This window comes from Microcaecilia unicolor, chromosome 7, assembly GCF_901765095.1.
Source record: "Microcaecilia unicolor chromosome 7, aMicUni1.1, whole genome shotgun sequence".
Lineage (NCBI taxonomy): Eukaryota > Metazoa > Chordata > Amphibia > Gymnophiona > Siphonopidae > Microcaecilia > Microcaecilia unicolor.
The window spans coordinates 131253755-131281359 of record NC_044037.1 but is presented as its reverse complement, the minus strand read 5'-3'; the positions used below and the strand labels follow the sequence as shown (position 1 = coordinate 131281359).

General features: G+C 45.2%; 1 protein-coding gene and 1 long non-coding RNA gene across 7 annotated transcripts in view; one reads left to right on the top strand and one right to left on the bottom strand.

Annotated features, from left to right (window-relative positions):
• Nucleotides 1-27605, top strand: part of FTCD (formimidoyltransferase cyclodeaminase) — a 1011684-nt gene that overhangs the window by 574401 nt on the left and 409678 nt on the right. The gene's annotated exons all lie outside the window — the stretch shown is intronic.
• LOC115474910 lies at nt 1967-27271 on the bottom strand. The gene is made up of 3 exons (XR_003942935.1): nt 27261-27271; nt 12873-12880; nt 1967-2048 (listed from the first exon to the last, which is right to left on the bottom strand). It is a non-coding gene; the product is annotated as an uncharacterized LOC115474910 (long non-coding RNA).

Sequence of the window (27605 nt, the reverse complement as noted above, 5' to 3'; positions counted from 1 at the left end):
CTTTGGAGGTGGGAATTATTTATATAGATTTTTCAGATGCACCTAGTGAATGCGTACCAAAATTGAAATTACCGGAAGGGCCACATGGTAACTGGATGGTAGCTTCAATTTGGCATGTGTTGGGCACGCGTAGGCACCTACGTGGCTTAGTAAAAGGGCCCCTAAGACTTACAAAGTTTCATAGTAACTTATGGAACTTTGAAAGTCTAAGTGCTTTGAAAATGAGGCCCACAGTGAAACACTTAAGTAAAATAGCTGTCCAGGGGATCACTAATTTGTTGTTCCAATAAGCAGTAAAACTCACTTGAATAGCCATCTGGTCCTGCTGTCTTGTTGAGCTTTAAATGGTGAATTACCTGCTTAATCTTCCCTACTATAATAAGAGCATTAAGCAGGTTTCTTTCCTCTTAAGTCAACTTTCGTAACACAACACTCAAAACCATTGAGCTATCTGATGTGTAGAAGTGGACCGAGTTGCTTACAATTATGTACAAAATTTTGCAAATCACTGAACTATGTCCCAACTCTTCGTCAACATGTTACCCTGTTTGTCTAAGACATTACTAACAAATTTAGTACCTGGCCAATGATACAAAAAAATGTAATAGTAGTTTACTTGCTTTTTCCCAAAGGCACATAATTTGTACTTATCATAAGTATTAGTGTGGTAATGTGGCTTGTGGCTGGCTGCAGGACCTCACACAAGTGTGGCAGACTCACACACAGGTTGCTGGTAAAAGTCAAAATACTTATATTTGTGTACATGCAAGGAGAATAATCAGCATGTGTTTCCTCACACGATTAGTACTTCTCATAAAGTCTGTTAAACACAGTCTCAGTTCCAGTAGCCTGTCCCTACCTTGGCTACACTCTTCAATATGCAATAACTTCTTTATTAAAACTACAGTTCCAATAGCCAAGGAATAATTAACCTACCTTGGCAGTCTTCAGTTACCTCACTTGTGATCACACAACACTGGAATCCCTTGGAGACATAGACTTAAAATTTCTTGTAATACAGGAATGCAAAGGTCTGAGCTAGGACCACCACTCTTCCCTGGAACTCTCCTCAGGTACTGCAGCCAATCCAGAGCTCCTTGGGATGATTTTTGCTCTAGACTTCTCCTGGAGACCTCTTCCCTTGGGGCCTCCCTGATCCACTCTGCTGCAGGGCATTTGACTCAGCCTCTGACATGGCAGGTTAATATCACCTGCCTTAAGGTGTCTAAACTGTAACCTCAGTGAGGGAGTGCTTCTAGGGACACCTGCCACTACACCACTCAGTCCATCACAGTTAACTTGTCTTGTATGTATTTTTTTATTTATTTATGAATTTACATTCTTTACAAGCATTTAATCTTGAACAGGAAATACAGATAGAAACATTCTATGAGGATTCAAATCAAGTAGTTTTACATCTTGCACTAGACCACAAATAAAAGGGGGGAGGGGTCCGTTATAAACTCAGGAGCTGAGATTTAAAAAGAAAATATATGACAAATATCAAAAAGGCTTAACACGTAACCACCTTAATTACCTTATACCTTTTCCCTTGATCTCAGATCATGATCGTGTAAGTCTTGCAAATCTTAGATTCTTTTTTGATCAATAAAATGTCTTAAATACTCTGGGAGAAAGAAAACATATTTTGTTCCCAAATACTTAATATTGCATTTACAGGGGTAATTTAGATTGAATGATGCTCCTAAAGCAATAGTATCAGATCTTAAAGCTAAAAAAAGCTTTCCTTCTCTCTTGGGTTTGCTTGGTAACATCATGGAAAACTCGTATTTTACCCCCGTAAAATGTTTGTAGGTTTTTTAAAGCCAGTCTTCTCACAGTCTTGTTCAAAAATGAACGAAACCAATAAAGTTTGTCTTTCAGTTACTGAAGTTAAAGATGATTCCAAAATTTATGAAATATTCAGTTCTCTTTGTTCTTGTGGTAAATTTTGAATCTCCTCTCCATTCTTTTTATTAGGCAAATAGTAAATCTTATTTACTGGAGGAATTGTTTCTGGGGAAAATTTTAAATTCTCAATCAAATATCTTTTAAATATCTCCAAAGGAGTATACACTGAGGCTCGAGGAAAATTCAAAAATCGAAGGTTTAACCTTCGGTTGTAGTTTTCAAATTGTTCCATTTTACGATGTAGTAAACCGGTGTCTTTTATCAACTGAACTGAAGTTTCTTTCATTTTGTTTATTTCACTATTCATAGCACCAAATTTATCATTGACTTCAGTTTTCATAGTAGCAAATGCTGTGGACATACTTTCAACGGTACTCACAAGCGTCTCTATTCGGTTTGCCAAACTCATCACGGTCTGATCCAAGTGCTGGAGCACATTCCAGATGGATTCCAGTGTAACCGTCGCAGAAACAGCCTTAGTCGTCACAGGCCCTGTTGAGAGAACCAAAGTTCTCAGACTTCCGCTGGTTCCTCAACCTCAAGACCCCGATCTCGAAGGCCTTCTGCTTCTCCACGCATGGAGGGACTTCCTCGTGCGTCGGGACCGGCTGGGTGCGGCGGCGGGTTAAGATTAGGAGGTGACAATGTTGTGTCTAGTCCCAGGGCCTCAGCTTCTCCTTGTACCGAGACCACAGCGGGATCTTCTCCGATTTCTAGTAAGGTGGGGTGCCTCGTTGTAAATCTCTTTATGCTCTGTTGTGCGGGCGATGATGTTCTAGTCGGCGGGTAGCGACTTTCACGAATCCCTTCCATTTCGTATGAGGCATATTGTTTTGAGGAAAAAGAGAGAAATTACGTTGATACCGCAACTAGCTTAGAGAGAGCATTCACGAGGAATCTACCGTGCCGCCATCTTGCTCCTCCCCCCTGGTTGTCTTGCATGTATTAAATGTACTAAGTGTTGCTTGTGTTGCCAAAAAACTCTCTTTATTAGTTTATTTCGATCTCTCTCAAAATGCTGTTTCTATCATTCTAAGGCCCTCTGCATTCTCAGTGTATTCTCAGTAAGCACTTTTCTCCTGCCTATAACATAAGAAATAGTATCCCCTCAAAACATGATGTTTGCTGTCTCCCAAAAGAGGATAGGATTATCTCTATGATGTGAATTTTGATAACAATAGTCATCTCAACGCTCCATCAGATAGGCCTGAAAATGAGGATCTGTATATAGATATTTAGGAAATATCCATTTATAGTATCGTTCATATCCCCGAAAACCTTCCAGATCCATCCATACAGGAGAGTGGCTTTGACACCATAACCAGTCCCATTTCCACTAAATCCACCCGCTCAAACCAGTTCCTGGATATAATCCAACCGAGAAGCCACCTCATGCATTCTAGCTACATGAGACAAACTCTTCTCCATCGGAAGCCTCAACGTGCAGGTGTACAAGTTGGAGATATAGCTGGTAACTTATCAAGTTGTGGGTCCATAACCATAATAAATACTCATAAGTACATAAGCACCGCCATACTGGGAAAAGACCAAGGGTCCATCAAGCCCCGCATCCTGTCTCTGACAGCGGCCAATCCAGGCTTCAAGAACCCGGCAACCCCCCCCCCCCCCCCAAAAAAAAAAAAAAAAAAAAATTTAATAATGTCCAATGGCCTTTTCCCTCAGGAATCTGTCCAAACCCCCTTTAAATTCTGTAAGGCCAGTTGCTGTCACTACAGTCTCCGGCAACGAGTTCCAGAATCTAACTACACGCTGAGTAAAGAAAAACTTTCTCCTATTTGTTTTAAATCTACCATATTCTAGCTTCATCTTGTGTCCCCTGGTTTTGTTGTTGTTTGAAAGTGTAAACAAACGCTTCACATCTGTCTGCTCTAATCCAATCCGCTTATTATCTTGTAGACTTCTATCATATCACCCCTCAGTTGCCTTTTCTCCAAGCTGAAGAGCCCTAACCTTCTCAGCCTTTCCTCATAGGGAAGTCGTTCCATTCCCATCAATATTACAGGCAATGACCCTAAACCTATACAGTTTTGAATAATTTCTAATTGTAAGTCTCATCCACCAAATTGTGGGCAATACACATTTTCTAAAATCAATTGTTGACCCATCCATTGTAAGATCAGCAACAAATAACACCCTCCAGGATCTGTTATAACTTTTTCCACTGTGCTAGCAAAGGATTTTCCAAATAATTTCGCTACTTCCACTCTCGGTCCACCAGAAGATACAAAGACAACTTTGTTTATCCAGTCCCATTGTAACTTTTTATGTTCTGTATCATCCAACCAAGTTTCTTGCAAATAAACTTAGAGAGAGCAGGCGACCCTCAGGGGGAGGAATGCTGGCTTCGGCCTAACCCCTGGTAAGCCTTTCCTCAGCTGAGAGGTGCCCAGCTCTACCACCAGCTGCCTTTCAGGTGCTGTGGAGGACTTGCAGCTCATCTGCATATCCTTACAGCCTTCTCCGGGGTGACACCCAGGTCCACTCCGATCCACTCAGGGCCTCCGCTCTAGGTGCCCAGTGCTCCCACCAGGTGCTGTGGAGGACTTGCAGCCCTTCTGCATTTTCTCACAGCTGTATCCGGGGTGACTCCAGGTCCACCCCGACCTTCCCAGTGCCCTCGCTCCAAGTGCACGAAGTTTCCAGGTGCTTTTTGGCTAGGATCAGGCGACCCTCAGGGGGAGGAATGCTGGCTTTGGCCTAACCCCTGGTAAGCCTTTCCTCAGCTGAGAGGTGCCCAGCTCTACCACCGGCTGCCTTTCAGGTGCTGTGGAGGACTTATAGCTCATCTGCATATCCTTACAGCCTTCTCCGGGGTGACACCCAGGTCCACTCCGATCCACTCAGGGCCTCCGCTCTAGGTGCCATTTTTCTCTTTACATCTAATCTTCTTCCCAGTTGCTAAAGTACCTCAGTCATTTATGGCCCTATTCACATTCTCTTCCTAGCCCTGTCCCTTCCTAATCTTTTTCCTCACCCCCTACCTCTCTCCGCTACAGGAACTCACTGCCCATCCATCGACTTCATCACCTCACCTTCTCTCCTACCCTTTTCCTCCCTCTTGGCTTTTAATTTCCGTCTCTTTCTTCCCTCCATTTTGCCTTCCCCATTCCACCTAAATACCTCTCGCCTTCGACGCCTTCATGGCCACACCTCTCCTACTCTCCTCCGCTCTCTTTTACTCTCAGCCGGTGACATCAATCCCAATCCTGGCCCTCCTCACCAACTATTATCCCAACTCTACAGATCTCACCGCGACCTCTCTAACCTCATCTCTATTCCTCTACTCCCCTCCTCTTCTCTGCCTTTCTCTTGCGCCCTATGGAATGCCCACTCTATCTGTAACAAACTCCCCTACATCCAGGACCTCTTTATCTCGCGTCACCTCCATCTGCTCGCCATAACAGAAACCTGGCTCTGCCCTGATGACTCTGCTTCAGTCACAGCCCTCTGCCATGGTGGTTATCTTTTTTCACATACTCCTCGCCCTGCTGGGGCGGTGTTGGACTACTTCTCTCTCCCTCCTCCAGATTTCAACCCCTTCTTCCACCTCAATCTCACTGTTTTTCCTCCTTTGAAGTCCACTGTATCCGCCTTTTCTCTCCTCTGCCTCTTCGAATAGCGGTCATTTATCGTCCCCCTGATAAGTCCCTTTCATCCTTTCTCAGTGACTTTGATGCCTGGCTTGCCTTCTTCCATGATCCTTCCTCCCCCTCTCTCATCCTTGGTGACTTTAATATTCCTGCTAATGATCCTTCCAACTCTTATATTTCCAAGTTACTCGCTTTAACATCCTCCTTTAATCTCCAACTATGCTCCACCTCCCCCACTCATCAAAATGGTCACTGTCTTGATCTCATCTTCTCCTCCAACTGTTCACCCTCTAGTTTCCTTGCTTCTGATCTTCCCCTCTCTGATCACCATCTTATAACTTTCACACTTAAATCTCCTCCCTCCCAGTCCCGTCCTATCTTATCTAATTTATCTAGGAATCTTCACGATATTGACCCTTCATCTCTATCCTCCCATGTTTCAAACTTCCTCTCTACTGTGGCACCATCCACGTCTGTCAATGAGGCTGTTTCTTCTTACAACAATACTCTATCCTCTGCCTTAGACACTCTTGCACCTTTGATGACCCGCCCTATAAGGCGTACAAAACCCCAACCTTGGCTGACTTCTAATAACCGCTACCTACGTTCCTGTACTCGATCCGCCGAACGCCTCTGGCGGAAATCTCGGGCCCTTGCTGATTTCTTACACTTTAAGTTCATGCTGACCTCCTTCCAATCTGCTCTTCTACGCGCCAAACAGGATTATTATATCCAACTGACCAACTCTCTTGGCTCTAACCCTCATCTTCACTTCACCACATTGAACTCTCTCCTCAAGGTGCCCCCTCCCCCAACTCCCCCTTCATTATCTCCTCAGACCCTTGCTGAATTCTTTCATGACAAGGTTCAAAAGATAAACCTTGAATTCTCTACCTCGCCCCCTCTCCCTCCACTAGTCTGTTCCCCTCTCTCTCCTTCCCCTTATTCCTTTTCCTCCTTTCCTGAAGTTACTATAGAGGAAACTACACTTCTCCTTTCTTCCTCAAAATGTACCACCTGTTCCTCCAATCCCATTCCCACCCACCTTCTTAATGCCATCTCACCTGCTCTTATTCCTTTTATCTGTCACATTCTCAACCTCTCACTTTCCACTGCAATTGTCCCTACTGCCTTTAAACATGCTGTGGTCACACCTCTCCTTAAGAAGCCTTCACTCGACCCTACTTGTGCCTCTAATTACTGACCCATCTCCCGCCTCCCTTTTCTCTCCAAATTACTTGAGCGTGCTGTTCACTACCACTGCCTTGATTTTCTCTCCTCACATGCTATTCTTGACCCACTACAATCTGGTTTTCGCTCTCTCCACTCAACCAAAACTGCGCTTACTAAAGTCTCCAATGACCTATTACTGGCTAAATCCAGAGGTCTCTATTCCATCCTCATCCTTCTTGATCTTTCCGCTGCTTTTGACACTGTTGATCACAGCATACTCCTCGATATCCTGTCCTCACTTGGATTCCAGGGCTCTGTCCTTTCCTGGTTCTCTTCCTACCTCTCCCTCTGCACCTTTAGTGTTCACTCTAGTGGATCCTCTTCTACTTCTATCTCTCTGCCTGTCGGCATACCTCAGGGTTCTGTTCTTGGTCCCCTCCTCTTTTCTATTTACACTTCTTCCCTTGGTTCATTAATCTCATCCCATGGCTTTTCCTACCATCTCTATGCTGATGACTCCCAAATCTACCTTTCTACCGCTGATATCTCACCTTGCATCCAAACCAAAGTTTCAGCGTGCCTGTCTGACATTGCTGTCTGGATGTCTCAACGCCACCTGAAATTAAACATGACCAAAACCGAGCTTCTCATTTCCCCCCCCCCCCAAACCCACCTCCCCACTCCCCCCGTTTTCTATTTCTGTTGATGGCTCTCTCATTCTCCCTGTCTCCTCAGCTCGAAACCTTGGGGTCATCTTTGACTCCTCTCTCTCCTTCTCTGCTCATATCCAGCAGATCGCCAAGACCTGCCGTTTCTTTCTTTACAACATCCGTAAAATCCACCCCTTTCTTTCCGAGCACTCTACCAAAACCCTCGTCCACATGCTTGTCACCTCTCGTTTAGACTACTGCAATCTGCTTCTTGCTGGCCTCCCACTTAGTCACCTCTTCCCTCTCCAATTGGTTCAAAACTCTGCTGCCCGTCTCGTCTTCCACCAGGGTCTCTTTACTCATACTACCCCTCTCCTCAAGTTGCTTCACTGGCTCCCTATCCATTTTCGCATCCTGTTCAAACTTCTTCTACTAACCTATAAATGTACTCACTCTGCTGCTCCCCAGTATCTCTCCACACTCGTCCTTCCCTACACCCCCTTCCCGTGCACTCTGCTCCATGGATAAATCCTTCTTATCTGTTCCCTTCTCCACTACTGCCAACTCCAGACTTCGCGCCTTCTGTCTTGCTGCACCCTACACCTGGAATAAACTTCCTGAGTCCCTACGTCTTGCCCCATCCTTGGCCACCTTTAAATCTAGACTGAAAGCCCACCTCTTTAACATTGCTTTTGACTCGTAACCACTTGTAACCACTCGCCTCCACCTACCCTCCTCTCCTCCTTCCTGTACACATTAATTGATTTGATTACTTTATTTTTTGTCTATTAGATTGTAAGCTCTTTGAGCAGGGACTGTCTTTCTTCTATGTTTGTGCAGCGCTGCGTACGCCTTGTAGCGCTATAGAAATATTAAATAGTAGTAGTAAACTACTGAGTTAAAATGTAGAAAACTTAATGTAAAGATATATTCTCTGAGAATAATCAGGCCGTCATATTCTCACATCTGGTGACGTCATCCGACGGAGCCCAGTGCAGATGCTAACTAGCAAGTTCAAGAATTTTCTAGCCGGCATCCAACCATGCAGATGCTGGCGCCTTCTCGCCCCTCAGTCTTTATTTTTCCACAGAGCAGGGAGGATGCGTCTTTGTGCTCTCCTTACAATGCGATTTGTACTTTTTTTTCCTGTGCCTTCCCGAGCGGGTTTTTCAACTTCCTTCAGATAATATTTCCTCTAAATTTACCCTCTCTTCAATTTCCTTTTTAATTTCATGAGTTTTTTAGCCCTCAAAGTTTCCTTTATTTTCCTTATATTACTAGGCCCTTTTAGGATAGAGCACCGACCTCAATTTGAACACTGCCATTTTTTACGGTTCAAGATTGGGGAGTTCAATTTGGTTGAGATTATTTTCTTGATATTCAGGAAGATCTCCAGGGGCTTCAAACAGTGCAGCCAATGTAACTGAGTGATTTCCATGATGGACCTGCACAACTAGTGCATTAGGTGCCTTGGACCTGACCATGAGCCTAACTCTTGTTTACTCTGTTTGCAAATCCAGCTAAGGACACAGAGAGTGCAGCAGGTTCAACAGGATAAGCTTTTTGGCTCCTTGAAGGCCAGTACATTGACATCAGCACCAGAAACATCAGTCTTGATGGCTGCCAAGACTTCAGCATCCACTGGAATTGCACCGGCATCGAGAAGGTCGCCACCTCCATTGACATTGGGTGTTGAGAGTAGGTCCTGAGACTGATCAGCATTGGATCTGACACTGAGGGCATGTACAGGTTCAACTCTATCCTCTTTGCCACCGAAGGACCACAGTGCTGTGCATGGGGAGAACTACTACTACTACTACTATTTAACATTTCTAGAGCGCTACCAGGGTTACGCAGCGCTGTACAAAAAACAAAGAAGGACAGTCCCTGCTCAAAGGAGCTTACAATCTAAAGGACAAGAAGGACAAAAAGGACAAAAAGTGCAGTCAATCAAAAATTGGGCAGTCTAGATTTCTTGGGTAGAGGTACAATGGTTAGGTGCCGAAAGCGACATTGAAGAGGTGGGCTTTGAGTAAAGATTTGAAGATGGAAAGGGAGGGGGCTTGGCGTATGGGCTCAGGGAGTTTATTCCAGCCATAGGGTGAGGCGAGGCAGAAAGGGCGGAGTCTGGAGTTGGCGGTGGTGGAGAAGGGTAATGAGAGGAGGGATTTGTCCTGTGATCGGAGGTTACGGGTAGGGGCATAAGGGGAGATGAGGGTAGAGAGGTAGTGAGGGGCTGCAGATTGAGTGCATTTGTAAGTTAGTAGGAGAAGCTTGAATTGTATGCGGTACCTGATCGGAAGCCAGTGAAGAGACTTGAGGAGAGGGGTGATGTGAGCATATCGGTCTTGGCAGAAGATAAGACGCGCAGCTGAGTTCTGAAGGGGGGATAGATGGTTAAGTGGGAGGCCAGTGAGGAGTAGGTTGTAATAGTCAAAGCGAGAGGTAATGAGAGAGTGGATGAGAGTTCGGGTGGTGTACTCAGAGAGGAAAGGGCGAATTTTGCTGATGTTGTAGAGAAAGAAGCGACAGGTCTTGGCTGTCTGCTGGATATGGGCAGAGAAGGAGAGGGAGGAGTCGAAGATGACTCCAAGGTTGCGGGCAGATGAGACGGGGAGGATGAGGGTGTTGTCAACTGAGATAGAGAGTGGAGGGAGAGGAGAAGTGGGTTTGGATGGAAAGACAATGAGCTCAGTCTTGGCCATTTTCAGTTTCAGGTGGCCGTTGGACATCCAGGCAGCAATGGCCTGGGTTTCCGCAGTGATGTTTGGTGTGGAGAGTTAAAGCTGGGTGTCATCAGCATAAAGATGATATTGGAAACCATGAGATGAGATCAGCGAGCCCAGGGAAGAGGTGTAGATTGAAAAAAGAAGGGGTCCAAGGACAGATCCCTGAGGAACCCCAACAGAGAGCGGGATGGGGGTGGAGGAAGATCCATGAGAGTGTACTCTGAAGGTACAGTGGGAGAGATAAGAGGAGAACCAGGAGAGGACAGAGCCCTGGAACCCAAATGAGGATAGTGTATCAAGCTGTAAATTATGATTGACAGTGTCAAAAGCGACGAATAGGTCGAGGAGGATGAGGATGGAGTAGTGACATTTGGATTTGGCAAGGAACAGGTCATTACAGACTTTAGTGAGTGCCGTTTCTGTAGAGTGTAGAGGGCGAAAACCGGATTGAAGCGGGTCGAGGATGACATGAAAGGAGAGAAAATCAAGGCAGCGGCTGTGAACGGCGCGTTCAAGTATATTGGAGAGGAAGGGTAGGAGGGAGATGGGGCGGTAGTTGGAAGGACAGGTAGGGTCTAGTGAAGGTTTTTTGAGGAGTAGTTTGACTACAGCATGCTTGAAGGAGTCAGGGACAGTTGCAGTGGAGAGAGAGAGGTTGAGGATGTGACAGATGGGGGAGGAGGGTGACAGTAGGAGAGATGGTGTTTAGTAAGTTGGTGGGGATGGGATCCAAGGAACAGGTGGTGCATTTCGAGGAGGAGAGAAGGTGGGCGGTTTTCTCTTCCGTGATATCAGGAAAAGAGAAGGAGGCCTGGGTTGGTTGGTTGAGGGAGTGGGTTAAAGGGTGAAGAGGAGAAGGTGGCTTGGTAGTGAATTTGAGGTTGATCTTTTGCACCTTGTCACGGAAGTAGTCAGCCAGTGATTGAGGAGAGAGTGGGGAGGGGGGGAGCTGAGGGCACTTTGAGGAGGGAGTTAAGGGTGGCGAAGAGACGACGAGGGTTGGAGCCGAGAGAATTAGTCAATTGGGTGTAATAGTCCTGAATTTGTAATGAATGAAGTCGCTATGGGTGCGAGATTTCCTCCAGAGGCGTTCAGCAGATTGGGCACAGGAGCGAAGGTATCGGATGCAAGGGGCCAGCCAGGGCTGGGGATTAGTACGTCTTGTGGGACGGGAGATGGATGGTGCAAGGGTATCCAGAGCAGAGGAGAGAGTGGCATTGTAAGTAGAGATAGCCTTGTCAACAGATTCGGAGCACATGATGGACGGGAGGAGATTAGAGATTTGCGAGGATAAGTTGGGAGGGTCGACAGCCTGGAGATTCCTGGAAGTGGTGGTTAGTGTTGGGCTGGACTGAGGGGGAGGGTGATGAAGTGTGAAGGTGATCAGGTGATGATCTGAGAGAGGATGAGCAGAGGCGCAGAAATTGGAGGGTGAGCAGGTAGATGAGAGGAGGAGGTCAAGACAATGACCAGAATGGTGAGTAGGGGTGGTGGAGCTCAGCTGGAGGTTGAAGGAGGATGTCAGAGTGAGGAACTGAGAAGCGTAAGAGTCGGATGGGTCGTCGGCGTGTATGTTAATGTCTCCAAGAATGAGGGACGAAAATGAGGGTTCAAGAAAAACTGAGAGCCAGGCATCAAAGTCAGTAAGGAAGGAAGGAAGGAAGGAAGGGAGGGACTTGTCAGGGGGGTGGTAAATGACTGCAACTCTGAGTGGCAGTGGGTAGAATAGACGGATGGAGTGAACTTCAAAGGATGAGAAGCAGTGAGACTGCGGTAGGAGGAGGGGTTGAAAACTACAGGAGGGCAAGAGTAGAAACCCGACGCCTCCTCCACGGCCAGCTGGGCGGGGAGTGTGGGAGAAAAGATAACCTCCATGGCAAAGGGCCGCGACTGATGCAGAGTCGTCGGGAGTGAGCCAGGTTTCAGTTAGGGCGAGCAATTGAAGGGAACGGGAGATGAAGAGATCATGGGTGAAGGGAAGTTTGTTGCAGACCGAGCGGGCATTCCACACGGCACATGAGAAGGGGAGGGAAGAGGGGGGGAGGACGGGAATAGAGATGAGATTGGAGACATCCCGGAATTGTTTGCATGGATAGGACGAGGACAGGTATGCAGGGCCAGTCTTAGCAAGTGCGGGGCCCTGTGCAGACCAATTTGGTGGGGCCCCATCCTAGCCCATCCCCACCCTAGCCCCGCCCCCACTCTAGCTCCGCCCCCACCCTAGCTCTACCCATTGATATTATTCCATTTTTAGAAAATTTTTTATTTATGCAATTTCAAATAAAGACAAATGAATCTAAACTTGTACAACTTGTACAAAAAAAACTGATTGAAATAATAAGCCCAATGCTATCATGAACCCCCCCTCCCCAGAAATTCAGTTCAAGACCACTACAACTAGTAGTTCCAATTCTCATAACAAAGGAGAATAAAGGAAAAGTACTAAAAAAAGATCCAGTACTTTCAAATTCCCCTATTTTTTAATTTAAAAAGGTTCCTTGGAAATTGATTTTATATGTGCTCTTTTCCTCTCCTAAGCTGAACATGCTTAGAGAAATGCCCCTCTTTCTTGAGGCTACAATGCTATTTGCTTTGGAAACTCAAATTCTCCTAAATACACATGATCTGGCCAGCTTAGCAAGATAAGTACCTTTAGATGGACAATTTTTAGTCTGCCCACTTGGGATTCTTTAGGTTTTCAATAACTTTGGGCAAATTAACAGTAAAGTCTGACACGACTAGCCCTCTCCACTTGCCCCTGTCCCCATCCCTCACATTCACGCACCACTTTAGCTAACCTCTTGATCTTTTCCTGTCACTGCCCTTCATAAAACACTGAATTTTGACTTAATCACTGATGGGAGAATAATAGACTACTGCAATAGTATTTACCTTTAAAATGGCACAAAAGGGGTTTGAAACTTTCTTCTTCCTTATAAGAAAAGTTATCATCATACCTGGCTTGCCTTTGAATGGCAGTGGCACAAACTTGCTCCAGCTCCACTTGACTGTCTTTATTTATTTTTAAGTCACACTCACTTGCACACCGGCTCACTTCCGACCAGGCTCCAGGCAGCTTTCCCGCTCAGTGACTCCCGCCCGCCAAACAGGAAATACCTCATCAGAAGGCGGGACATTGAGCAGGAAGTAAAATGCTGGGGTGAGCCGTCGCTGCAACTCTCTGTCGGGAGCCAGGGCCGTCGTGCTGGCGCTGCAACTGTCTGTCGGGGCCGTCGGTGCAACTGTCGGGGTCCGGGGAGGCTGCTGACGGCAGGCTCAGCGGGGGGTGGGCACCGTGCCGCAACATAGCAGGAGCGGAGCGGCGGCAGCTGAGCAGGATCATGATGCGGTCGTCCGAGCAGGGGTCGGTCGGAGTGAGGCAGAGTTGAGGCGCACTGCGCGGGGCCCCCCTAAGCGCGGGGCCCTATGCGGCCGCCTTGGTCGCCTCTGCCTAAGACCGGCCCTGCAGGTATGGGGGACCTGGATTGGGATTGATGTCTCCTGCGGATAGCAGGAGAAGGAGCAAGAGAGTGCGGAGGAGGGTGGGGGAGGTAGGGCGACGAGGCAATGAAGCTGGGATGCGCTTAGGAGGAATGGGGATGGGTTAATGGCAGGAAGGAAGTGTTGAAGGTTGAGAGCTAGGAAGGAGGAGGGGAATAGGAGAGGTGGTGAGGGGTGGGGGTGGGTAGGGTATTGAAACAGTGAGCAGGACGACGGGAGAGGACATGGATGGCAGTGAGTTCCTGCTGTAGGCAGCGGTAGGGGGAGGGGGAAAAGATTAAGAAGGGACAGGGCAAGGAAAAGAATGTGTATCGGGGCCATGAGTAGTGACTGAGGTATTTACAGGTGCCTAAGTAGTGACTGGATCAGGCGGACTGGAACAATATGGAGCAGTTGGGCTGGAATAGGTTGAGGAAGTGGGGCTGGAACAAGCTGGATCACATGAGCTGTTTGGAGCCCCCCAAAGTAGGCAAAGATCCCGCCAGTCAATTAGCCAGGACTGAGAAGCCCAAGAAACATAAACATCGGTCCTCCTCGATGCACAGTGCCAGGAGGGCTGGGGCATTGGCATCGCTGATACTCCAGAAGTGCTGGCAGGAGCACTCTCCCTCTTTGGAAGAGGTGTCGGTGTGCAAGTCTCCCAGCAGTCAGGTCCCCGCTACTGGTCCAACATCGACACCTTCTAAGGCTGCCTCTCTTTCGAGTCGATACCTTCCTTCGAAGAGCGGTTCCGAGCCATGCTTAGGGAGGTACTGGCACAAATGCTGCAGGAGCACACGACTCAGGCATAGAGGGAGCTTGCAGGTCCAGCCCAGAGTTTTCCTGAGGCTCTTTCCATACCAGTGCAGAGATCCTCGACGTTGGCACCTCGACTGGTGTCTATGTTCACCTTGACGCATACAGTACCGCCCTTGGCATTGGGGGAGAAGCTTCCCTGGAGTCCAAGAGTAGTGCTGTAACTCGACATTCTTTAGGGCAAGGACAAAGATCCACTGAGTCGAGGCAGGGACAAACTCATTCAGTACAACCTGAGTACGATGAAGAGTCTGAATGGGCTTGCTCATGGGATTTGGAGGAGGACCCACATTACTTCTCAGAGGAGGAATGGGATACCTTCTGATCCCTCACCACCTTAAGAGAGATGGCTTATACCATCCTGTTTAAGTTGGAAATGGAGGAAGGACCCAGGGTGCACATGTTGACTGTCCTAGATTATGAGTCTCCTCACTGTACCATTCACCCTATCCTTAAGGATTCATTGATGAAGAGCTGGGAATCTCCCCTCTCAATGCAGTTTTTACCTAAGAAGGTGGATACGTAGTACCATATCCAAAAGGCTCCAAGATTTGAGAAGGCATAACTGCAACACCATTCGCTGGTGGATGAATCCTCTCAAACGAGCTAGAAGCTCCAGGATTCATGTCTCGGTACCTCCAAGCAGAGAGGCCAGAACACTAGACTTGCTTGGGAGAAAGATTTTTCAGGCCTCGAAGCTCGTTTCCCGCATCCAGTCCTACCAGCTCTACATGAGCCTTTACTTGCAGTCTTTGATCTGCAGTACACTAAATCTTGTGGATACTGTCCCACAGGAGCAGGCTGCAGAGCTTCAGCCAGTTGGCCAGTAAGCATCTGGAATGTAGGAAATATCTGGCCAGGGGCATGTATGACTGCGTATCTCTGACCTAGAACTGGCAGTTCAGGCGAGGTTGGCGGATGTTGTTTGGAAATAGGGTGGAAGAGGTCACTGACCTCATAAAGAAATATACGGACACCATTCAAACTCTTACTCGGCACCCTCCAGCTGCATCCTCATCCTCACAAGGTTTTTAAGTAGGCCTAGACAACAAACCTATTACTCTCAAAGGCATAAATTCCTGCTGCCTTCCCGCTGTGCCCAACAACTTACACTTAATGCAAGTCTCATCCTCCTATAAACCTCACTGTGCCCCCCAAACCCGAGAAATTTATGCTCTATGCAGGATTTTAAATTGTACCTCTTGCAGGGTTTCTGACTTAGTAAAGTCAGACAATGTAACAAAAAGGTTCCAAAACTGTTGTTCAGTATAGCTCAGCTCCAGCTCTCGACACTAACTAGCTTATTTTCGAAAGGGAAGGACACCCATCTTCCGACACAAATCGGGAGATGGGCATCCTTCTCTCCGGGTCGCCCCAAATCGGCATAATCGAAAGCCGATTTTGGGTGTCCCCAACTGCTTCCCATTGCAGGGATGACCAAAGTTCCCGGGGGTGTGCCAGAGGCGTAGCGAAGGCGGGACTGGGGTGTGCCTAACAGAGGGGCATCCTCAAGCGATAATGGAAAAAAGAAGAGCATCTCTGACGAACACTTGGCCGACTTTACTTGGTCCTTTTCTTTTACGACCAAGCCACAAAAATGTGCTCTAAATGACCAGATGACCACCGGATGGAATCGGGGATGACCTCCCCTGACTCCCCCAGTGGTCACTAACCACCTTTCACCCTGAAAAAAAACAACTTTAAAAACTTTTGTCTTTTTTTTTTTTTTTTTTAGAGTATGGGTGAAGGACCTCCTTCGCTATTTATTTATTTAGATTTTGCTCACACCTTTTCAGTAGTAGCTCAAGGTGAGTTACATTCAAGTACACTGGATATTTCTATGCCTCCGTCCCTGCAACGGCAGTTGAGGACGTCCTTCGATATGCCTCCGTCTGTGCGATGGCAGTTGAAGACGTCCAAAATGTGGATGTTTGTGAGAAGGATGTCCATGCCTGGATGTTTCTCTGAGAAGGATGTCCATGCCTGCTATGCCTCTGATACCCCCTTTATTTATTTGGATTTTGGATCACAAGTAGCAGCAGTGGGATTTGAACCGGCCACTTCTGGATTACAAGACCAGTGCTCTAACCACTAGGCCACTCCTCCACTCCACTCCCTTGAAATTTGGCAATTCCTTTGGGGGGGAGGGGTAGTATGCAGGTCCCTGGGGGGGAGGTATGTGTGTGTCAGCGGAGGCATAACGAGGGCGTGGATGTCCTCAACTGCCCCCCCCCCCCTCCACAGGGTGGCCAAATTTCAAGGGAGTGGAGGAGTGGCCTTGCAATCCAGAGGTGGCCGGTTCAAATCCCACTGTTGCTACTTGTGATCCAAAATCCAAATAAATAAAGGGGGTATCAGAGGCACAGCAGGCATGCAGCCTTATTTTCGAAAGTGATGGGCGCCCAGATTTTGACCCAAATTGGGAGATAGGTACCCATCTCGCAAAGGCGCCCAAATCGGTATTATCGAAAGCCGATTTTGGGCGTCTTCAACTGCACTCCATCGCGGGAACGAACAAAGTTGACGGGGGCGTGTCGGAGGCGGGACTGGGGCGTGTTTATCGGCTGAGGAGAGATGGCCGATAATCGAAAAAAGGCGTTTTATTTATTTATTTATTGCATTTGTATCCCACATTATCCCACCTTTTTACAGGCTCAATGTGGCTTACAATACATCATGGGTACTGGAAATAGAAGTGAATATACATTAGGTTTACAGAGGGTTTGTGTTACATGGTGGTGAATTACATGATGGTGTTAAAGCAAAAGACATTATAAGACAGTACTAAAAGTTCAAAAGATTATACAATTACACATGTTGATCTTTGTGATATATCTCGTCAAAGAGATAGGTTTTTAATAGTTTGTGGAAATTGGTCAGTTCATAGACCGTTTTCAAGTTACTTGGCAGCGCATTCCAGAGCTGCGTGCTCATATAGGAAAAGGTAGATGCATGCATTGATTTGTATTTCAAACCCTTACACTTGGGAGGATGAAGAATGAGGGGTGTGCGGGAAGATTTTTTTGCGTTCCTGAGTGGTAGTTCTGTTAGATCTGACATGTAGGCTGGGGCATTACCATGGATGATTTTATGGACTAAAGTGCAAAGTTTGAACGTGATGCGTTCTTTTAGTGGGAGCCAGTGTAGTTTTTCTCTTAGGGGTTTCGTGCTTTCGTATTTTGGTGTGCCGAATATTAGTCTGGCTGCCGTATTCTGAGCTGTCTGGAGTTTTTTTGAGTATTTGCTCTTTACAGCCAGCGTAGAGTGAATTACAATAGTCCAGATGACTGAGTACCAGTGATTGTACCAAATTGCGGAAGACAATCCTTGGAAAAAATGGTCTAACTCTTTTTAGTTTCCACATTGAATGAAACATCTTTTTGGTTATGTTATTTGCATGGTTCTCAAGTGTAAGATGTCGATCACTGGTGACTCCGAGGATTTTCAGGGTGTCCGAAACGGGTAAATTTAGTTTGGGTGTGTTGATGGTGGTAAATTTATTCTTATTGTATTGCGAGGTGAGTACCAGGCACTGGGTTTTCTCAGCATTGAGTTTCAACTGAAATGCATCTGCCCAGGAATTTATAATATGTAGGCTTTGCTTGATTTCATTGGAGATTTCCCTTAAATCTTGATGGAATGGGATGAAGATCGTTACATCGTCAGCGTATATATATGGGTTTAGGTTCTGATTCGATAGTAGTTTGGCCAAGGGTGTCATCATTAGGTTGAATATGGTCAGTGAGAGGGGGGATCCCTGTGGAACTCCGCATTCAGGTTTCCATGTCGCTGATGTAATCGAGTTTGAAGTCACTTGATATGAGCGTGTAGTGAGGAACCCTTTCAACCAATTGAGAACGTTGCCTCCAATTCCGAAGTATTTGAGGATGTGTAATAAAATTCCATGGTCAACCATGTCGAATGCACTTGACATGTCGAATTGTAGTAGTAGAATGTTGTTGCCGTTTGCTATCAATTGTTTGAATTTGTTCATGAGCATGACTAGTACGGTTTCAGTACTGTGGTTAGAGTGAAATCCTGATTGAGAATCGTGTAATATCGAGAACTTGTTTAGATAGTCTGTGAGTTGTTTGGTCACTATGCCTTCTGTTATTTTGGTAATGGATGCTACTGGTCTATAGTTTGTTAGTTCATTTGCATTTTTCTTTGCATCCTTGGGTATAGGGGTGAGTAAAATGTTACCTTTTTCCTTTGGGAAAAGTCCATTTTGTAGCATATAGTTTTTACTGCGAATTTGGGTCACTTTTTTTGGACCCTTTTTGGACCCTTTTTTTTCCACGAACAAGTCTCAAAAAAAGTGCCCTAAATGACCAGATGACCACCAGAGGGAATCGGGGATCACCACCCCTGACTCCCCCAGTGGTCACTAACCCCCTCCCACCAAAAAAAACAACTTTAACATCTTTGTTTTCCAGCCTGTATGCCACCCTCAAATGCCATACCAAGCTCCATCACAGCAGTATGCAGGTCCCTGGAGAAGTTGTTAGTGGGTGCAGTGGACTTTAGCCAGGTGGACCCAGGCCCATCCCCCCTACCTATTACACTTGTGGTGGTAAATGGGAGCCCTCCAAACCGCCCCCAAAACCCACTGTACCCACATGTAGGTGCCCCCCTTCAGCCATAAGGGCTATGGTAATGGTGTAGAGTTGTGGGCAGTGGGTTTTGGGGGGTGATTTGAGGGGCTCAGCACCCAAAGGAAGGGAGCTATGGACTTGGGAGGTATTTTACTTTTTTTTTTATTGTTACAAGTGCCCCCTAGGGTGCCCGGTTGGTGTCCTGGCATGTGAGGGGGACCAGTGCACTACGAATCCTGGCCCCTCTCACGACCAAATGCCTTGGATTTGTTCGTTTTTGAGCTGGGTGCCTTCGGTTTCCATTATCGCTGAAAAACAATTACGCTCAGCTCAAATCTGCACAAATCCGATGCATTTGCCCGTTACAAACCGTATTATCGAAAAAAAAGATGGGCACCCATTTTTTTCAAAAATACGGTCTGTCCCGCCCCTTCACGTAACCGTTCTCGGACATAGACGCCCATGGAGATGGGCGTTCACGTTCGATTTTGCCCCTCATGGACATCCTTCTCACAGAAACATCCAGGCATGGACATCCTTCTCACAAACATCCACATTTTGGACGTCCTCAACTGCCATAGCAAAGGACATCTTCAACTACCGTCGCAGGGACAGAGGCATATCAAAGGACATCCTCAACTGCCGTTGCAGGGACGGAGGCATAGAAATATCCAGTGTACCTAAATGTAACTCACTGTGAGCTACTACTGAAAAAGATGTGAGCAAAATCTAAATAAATAGCGAAGGACGTCCTCAACTGCCGTCACGGAGGCATAGCAAAGGACATCCTTCACCCATACTCTAAAAACTTTTGTCTTTTTTTTTTTTAGAGTGGAAAAAGGCATGCAGTGGTCACTAACCACCTCCTACCCCGAAAAAAAACTTTAAAAACTTTTGTCTTTTTTTTTAAAGTTTTTTTCGGGGTGGGAGGTGGTTAGTGACCACTGCATGCCTTTTTCCATTCAGTTAGGGCATCAGTTAGTCCACTTCAGTGTTCCCTAGGGTGCCCGGTTGTTGTCCTGGCATGTCAGGGGGACCAGTGCACTATGATTGCTGGCTCCTCCCATGACCAAATGACTTGGATTTGTTCATTTTTGAGATGGGCGTCCTCGGTTTCCATTATCGCCGAAAACTGGGGATGACCATCTCTAAGGTCGACCTAAATGTTGAGATTTGGGCGTCCCCGACTGTATTATCGAAACCTTGCTGGGAAAAGACCAAAGGTCCATCAAGCCCAGCATCCTGTCTCCAACAGCGGCCAATCCAGGCCCCAAGAACCTGGCAAAAACCCGAATAACGATCAATGGACTTTTCCTGCAGGAATCTATCCAGACCCCCTTTAAACTCAGCAAGGCCAGCTGCCGTCACTACCTTCTCCAGCAATGAGTTCCAGAGTCTAACTATGCGCTGAGTAAAGAAAAACTTTCTCCGATTTGTTTTAAACCTACCACATTCTAATTTCATCTTGTGTCCCCTGGCAGGGCCGGTCCTAGGGTCTCTGGCGCCCCCCTGCAGACTATGTTGGCGCCCCCCCCCCCCCAGCATTTCCTTTCTCTCTTCTCCCACCCTGCCCCTGTCCAGCGATTCTCCTTCGCCCCCATCCCCCTCCCATTTATGGCCACCTGCCCGCCCTCTTCTCCCCCAACATCCCCCTTTTTCTTCTTGCCACCCTGCGTGGTTTAAGTCTTTTTTAATTTACCTCCGTCCCAGCGGCCGCGTCATTTCAAAGCCCTGCCTGTCTCTAGGCTTCCCTCCCTTCGTGAGTTCGTTCCCTCAGAGTCCCGCCCTTGAGGAAATGACATCAGAAGGCAGGACTCTGCGGAACGAACTCACGAAGGGAGGGAAGGCTAGAGACGGGCAGGGCTTTCAAATGACGTGGCTGCTGGGACGGAGGTAAATTAAAGATTTAAACCCCCAAGGGTGGCATGGTATGGCGCCGCAGCGGCGCCCTTGAAGGCAAGCGCCCCCCTGCGGTGCTTACCCCGCTTACTGGGTTTGACCGGCCCTGTCCCCTGGTTCTATTATTGTTAGAAAGTGTAAACAAACGCTTCACATCAGTCTGCTCTACCCCACTCATTATTTTGTACACCTCTATCATATCACCCCTCAGCCGCCTTTTCTCTAGGCTAAAGAGTCCTAGCCATCTTAACCTCTCCTCAGGGTAGTCATCCCATCCCTTTTATCATTTTTGTAACAAATCAGCACAGAGAGGGTCCAAAGTACAGAACAAAGTCCAAAATACAACAAAAAGCACCAGGAGCTTTCAAAAACGGGGCACTGTTCCTATTATTGTAAGACTTCCAATATGGACCCGATACTGGCTGTGTTTTGGCACACAGCGCCTGCGTCAGGGGTCTGTTTCAAACATAAATAACAATGTAAATCAAAACTAATAACAAGCTCAAAGTTGCAGTGTAAATCAAAACATATATTAAAAAAATCTTTAGACTAAAGATTAAATGTGTGTGCATTGTCAATGAACATTGACATACTCACATTATTTAAAACAGAGAAAGACTAAGTTAACAAAATTGTGCCTTGCAACTGGATACGGTAACAGTATAAATTAAAATATAAATAATAAAACTGAGGTAGAATACCTTTAAAACATGCATGTAAAGTCTGCTAGCTAAAAGAAAGATATGTATACATTGTAAATAAACATCGACACAGACACTCTGTTATAACAGAAAGAAGCTATGTTAACAAGATCAAGTCTTGCAACTAGATACATGTTCTTTTTGAATAAATGAGAGATGGTAAGTGACATCGTTAAATTGTTGCATCTCACTAAATGTGTTCTTATGTGAAGTAGGTGCCATATGTGGCAATAAGACTTCTTCCTTCTGAAATAAAAAGGAGTTCTAAAAAACAATTTATTAAAATACCTATTATTGACTTATGTTGGTAAAAAACGTATAATGAGAAGTTGCTCATGTAAACCTTATTGCAAAAGGAGGGGGAAGAAACATGATTAATGATTCAAATATAGAAATGTGAATGAAAATAAAAAAGTGAAAGAGACAGAAAAAACAATCTTATGTACTCAAATCATCAAATTGGTTGTGAAGTTAATGTGAAAAATCTTCCCGTTATTGATATTAGTGGAAAAGATGCTCATGGCTAAAAGCACCAGCTAAGGTATTTATCTGGATTATAGCTATCACAAACAAAAAGCCTGTTTCTCCAAAAATGAAATGGGCCCTAGGAAGGCTATCATCTAAGAGATTTCTCATCTCTCCCCTGCCCTCCCCTCCATGACCAGTGATTCTCCCCTGCCCTGCCCTCCCATCTCATCCATGTCCAGCGATTCTCCCCTCCCCTCCCATCCCATCCATGTCCAGCGATTCTCCCCTCCCATCCCATCCATGCCCAGCGATTCTACTCTCCCCTCCCATCGCATCCCATCCCATCCATGTCCAGCGATTCTCCTCTCCCCTCCCCTCCCCTCGCATCCCATCCCATCCATGTCCAGTGACTCGCCCCAGCCCCTACCTGCCCCCCTTTTAAGCATTCAAGTTCCAGTTCAACCCCAGCCCTCACCTGCCCACCCTCTTCTCCCACAACAGCCCTCCTTTCCTTCCTGCCGCCCTTCCTTTAAAACTTTTATTTTACTTGAAGTTTCAGCGGTGTCAGTAAAAGCGGCAGGCTTGGCTCGGCTCGCCTCCAGCTTTCCCTTTCCTTCTCTCTCAGTGTCTCGCCCTCCTCTGACGTAATTTCTTCTTTCCGCGAGGGCGGGACACTGAGAAGGAAGGGAAGGCTGGAGCCGAGCCAAGCCAATTACATAGTACCTCATTTGCATACGGTTATGAACCCAGCCAGCCAGCCATCCAAGGACGCAGATTGACGAATTATTATATAGGAGATTAGAATGGACAAGTGTAACCTGGTCTAGAGACAGCAGGGAGGTCAAACATAATGGACTGCAAACAAACACCCAGAATGGCCACAAAAAAAAGAGAAATTTTATTGGCACTGGAGAACATATGATACAAAATGCCAATAATATATAAATTTAAACATCAAATTATGTACAAATAAAAGTAACAAAAACACACAAAAAAACCATGCTAGTGAAAAAAATGCAAACCAACAATGTATCTCTGTTACATGACATCAAAATACAATATATGAATGCATGCACCACCAAAAAAAGAAGATGTAAATACCCCTTGTATGTAAAAACAACCTTATGAAAAACAGTTTAAATAAATAAATATGATTTGAAAAAAAAAAAGGCTTGTGACTTTCAAATTGGTCACTAGATGTCAGTTTAATGCTGAAAAAACATCCGTGATGCATTCTTAAGCACATTGCAATTCATACTAATAGATGAAACATAATAATTTATACATTAAAAATATATTAAACCTATTAGGTAACAAAAAAATAAAAAATGTGCATCTACTTGCCAAATCTCAACAATGTTCAACTGAAATAGTAATCTTTGCTACTCTAATTGACACTAGACCCTTTTCAAGTAGGTAGTACTTCAGAAAAAGCTAGTCCATACCAAATACTTTAGCTGCTCCCCCAGCTTCTGGAAAAATTGGATTACAGCATCAGAATACTACTCTCTTCTTTGATCACAGTTGTTACTTGATTGATATTCCTGGAAGCTGAGGATCCTGGATGTCATTTCACTTTATTGAGACCCACATACTGTGTTCTCAATAATAATGGAGTTCCGTAGCAAGACTTTTCTGTTTTAAGTTGTTTTGTCAGTGCTTTGGGAGTCACCTAGCAGCAAGACTTTTTTCTTTTGAACTATTTTGTCAATTCTTTGGGGGTGCTGTTTGCATGGAGTTAAGAACATGAGAACATAAGCATTGTCATACTGGGACAGACCGAAGGTCTATCAAACTCAGTATCCTGCTTCTAACAGTGTCCAATCCAGGTCACAAGTACCTGGCAAGATCCCAGAACAGCAAAACAGATTTTATGCTGCTTATCCTGGAATATGCAGTGGATTTTCCCAAGTCCATTTTAATAATGACTTATGGACTTTTCTTTTAGGAAATTATCCAAACCTTTTTTAAACCCTTCTAAGATAACTGCTTTTACCAAATTATTTGGCAATGAATTCCAGAGTTTAATTACTCATTGAGTGAAGAAATATTTTCTTCAATTCATTTAAAATTGACTACTTAGTAGCTTCTTTGCATGCCCCGTAGCCCTAGTATTTTTGGAAAGCATAAACAAGCAATTCACGTCTACCTGTTCCACTCCACTCAGTACTTTGTAAACCTCTATCATATCTCCCCTCAGCCGTCTCTTCTCCAAGCTGAAGAGCCCTAGCTGTTTTAGTCTTTCCTCATAGGGAAGTCGTTCCATCTCCTTTATCATTTTCGTCGCTCTTCTCTGTTCCTTTTCTAATTCCACTCTATCTTTTTTGAGATGTGGTGACCAGAACTGCACACATGGAGCATTATAACATTCTCAGTTTTGTTTTCCTTTCCTAATAATTGCTAGCATTCTATTTGCTTTCTTAGCCGCTGCTGCACATCGAGCAGATGGTTTCAACGTATCATAAACAATGACACCTAGATCCATTTCCTGGTCAATGACTCCTAATGCAGAACCTTGTATCATGTAACTATGATTTGGGTTCTTCTTTCTCACATGCATGACTTTGCACTTGCTCACATTAAAAGTTATCTGCCATTTGGATGCCCAGTCTCCCAGTCTCGTAAGGTCCTCTTCCAATTGTTCACAATCCTCTTGAGATTTAACAAGTTTGAATAACTTTGTGTCATCAGCAAATTTAATTACCTCACTAGTTACTCCCATCTCTAGGTCATTTATAAATATGTTAAAAAGCAGCGGTCCCAGCACAGAGCCCTGGGGAACCCCACTAACTACCCTTCTCCATTGAGAATACTGACCATTTAACCCTACTCTTTGTTTTCTATCTTTTAACCAGTTTTTAATCCATGACTTTCTAATTTCCTCTGGAGTCTTTCATGAGGTACATTGTCAAATGCCTTTTGAAAATCCAGATACACAATATCGACCGGCTCACCTTTATCCATATTCTTATTCACCCCTTCAAAGAAATGTAGTAGATTGGTAAGGCAAGATTTCCCTCGACTAAATCCATCTTGGCTTTGTCTCATTAATCCATTCTTATGTATATGCTTTGTAATTTTGTTATTTATAATAGTCTCTAACATTTTGCCCAGTACCGACATCAGGCTCACCGGTCTATAATTTTCCGGATCACCTCTGGAACCCTCTTTTTATAAATCATCCACCCTCCATTTTTCCAGTACCATGCTTGATTTTAAAGATAAATTACATATTAGTAACAATAGCTCTGAAAGTTCATTTTTCAATTCTGTCAGTACTCTGGGATGTATACAATCTGGTCCAGGTGATTTACTACTCTACAGTTTGTCAAATTGCTTCATTACATCTTTCATGTTTACAAAGATTTGTTTCAGTTTCTTTGACTTGTCAGCATTTAATACAGTTCCTGTTACCGGTATCTCTCCCACATCTTCCTCTGCGAAAACTAAAACAAAGAATTCATTTAATCTCTCTGCTATGACCTTGTCTTCCCTGAACGCCCCTTTTATCCCTCAGTCATCTAGTGGTCAAACTGATTATTTTGCTGGCTTCGTGCTTTTACTATACCTAAAAAAGTTATTATTCTGTGTTTTTGTCTCCAGTGCAATCTTCTTTTCAAAGTCTCTCTTTGCCCTCCTTATCAGCGCTTTGCATTTGACTTGACATTCCTTATGCTGTTTCCTATTACTTTCAGTTGGATCCTTCTTCCATTTTCTGAAGGATTATCTTTTAGTTCTAATAGCTTCTTTCACCTCACTTTTTAACCATGACGGCTATCATTTGCCCTTCCTTCCTCCTTTTTTAATATATGGCACATGTCTGGTCTGGGCTTCCAGGATAGTATTCTTGAACAGCATTCACACCTGATATAAATTTTTGACCTTTGCAGCTGCTCCTCTAAGTTTTTTTTTTAAAACTGTTCTTCTCAGTTTATCATAGTCTCCTTTCTGAAAGTTAAATGCTAACGTATTGGATTTCCTATGTGTCCAGAGCTGATATCAGATCTGATCATATTATGATCACTGTTATCAAGGCCCCAGCACCATTACCTCCTGCACCAGATCATGTGCTCCACTAAGGACTAGGTTTAGAATTTTTCCCCTTCTTGTTAGTTTCTGAATCAGCTGCTCCATAAAGCAGTCATTGATTTTATCAAGGAATTTTACCTCCCTAGCATGCACTGATGTTACACTTACCCAGTCAATATCAAGGTAATTGAAATCACTACTACTACTACTTATCATTTCTATAGCGCTACTAGACATACGCAGCGCTGTACACTTGAACATGAAGAGACAGTCCCTGCTCGACAGAGCTTACAATCTAATTAGGACAGGCAAACAGGACAAACAAGAGATAAGGGAATATTAAAGTGAGGATGATAAAATAAGGGTTCTGAACACGTGAATAAGGGTTAGGAGGTAAAAGCTGCATCGAAAAGGTGGGCCTTTAGCTTAGATTTGAAGACTGCCAGAGATGGAGCTTGACGTACCGGCTCAGGAAGTCTATTCCAGGCATATGGTGCAGCAAGATAAAAGGAACGGAGTCTGGAGTTAGCAGTGGAGGAGAAGGGTGCAGATAAGTATATAAGTACATAAGTAATGCCACACTGGGAAAAGACCAAGGGTCCATCGAGCCCAGCATCCTATCCATGACAGTGGCCAATCCAGGCCAAGGGCACCTGGCAAGCTTCCCAAACGTAGAAACATTCTATACATGTTATTCCTGGAATTGTGGATTTTTTCCAAGTCCATTTAGTAGTGGTTTATGGACTTGTCCTTTAGGAAACCATCTAACCCCTTTTAAACTCTGCCAAGCTAACCGCCTTCACCACGTTCTCCAGCAACGAATTCCAGAGTTTAATTACGCATTGGGTGAAGAAAAATTTTCTCCAATTTGTTTTAAATTTACTACACTGTAGTTTCATCGCATGCCCCCTAGTCCTAGTATTTTTGGAAAGCATGAACAGATAAAAGAGATTTACCCAGTGAACGGAATTCCCTGTGAGGAATGTAGGGAGAGATGAGAGTGGAGAGGTATGAGGAGCTGCAGAGTGAATGCACTTATAGGTCAATAAGAGGAGTTTGAACTGTATGCGGAAACAGATAGGAAGCCAGTGAAGTGAGTTGAGGAGAGGGCTAATATGAGCATAATGACACTGGCGGAATATTAGTCATGCAGCAGAATTTTGAACAGATTGAAGAGGAAGATGGCTAAGTGGGAGACCTGTGAGAAGCAAGTTGGAATAGTCCAGCGAGACGTGACGAGAGTGTGGATGAGGGTTCTGGTAGTGTGCTCAGAAAGGAAAGGGCGAATTTGCTGATATTATAGAGAAAGAAACGACAGGTTTTGGCAGTCTGCTGAATATGTGCAGAGAAGGAGAGGGAGGAGTCAAAGATGACCCCAAGGTTACGAGCTGATGAGACAGGAAGGATGAGAGTGTTATCCACAGAAATAGAGAATGGGGGAGGAGGAGAGGTTGGTTTAGGGGGAAAGATGAGAAGCTCAGTCTTGGTCATGTTTAGTTTCAGATGGCGCTGAGACATCCAGGCAGCAATGTCAGACAGGCAG